Consider the following 253-nt stretch of genomic DNA (forward strand, 5'->3'; position numbering starts at 1 on the left):
ATCCTGGACGTCTCCCTGGTGAGGTGTTCCAGGCACGTCCCACCGGGAGGACGCCCACGGGGAGACCAAGGACACGCTGGAGAGACTATGTTTCTCTGCTGGCCTGGGAGCATCTTGGGACTCCCCCGGAGGAGCTGGACCAAGTGGCTGGGAGAGGGACGTCTGGGCCTCCCTACTGAAGCTGCTCCCCCCGCGACCCGACCCTGGATAAGAGGAAGAAGATGGATGGATGGATAAAAAAATAAATAAAAAC

Source organism: Cyprinodon variegatus, unplaced genomic scaffold (genome assembly GCF_000732505.1).
Source record: "Cyprinodon variegatus isolate N-32 unplaced genomic scaffold, C_variegatus-1.0 Scaffold1842, whole genome shotgun sequence".
In the NCBI taxonomy this organism is placed as follows: domain Eukaryota; kingdom Metazoa; phylum Chordata; class Actinopteri; order Cyprinodontiformes; family Cyprinodontidae; genus Cyprinodon; species Cyprinodon variegatus.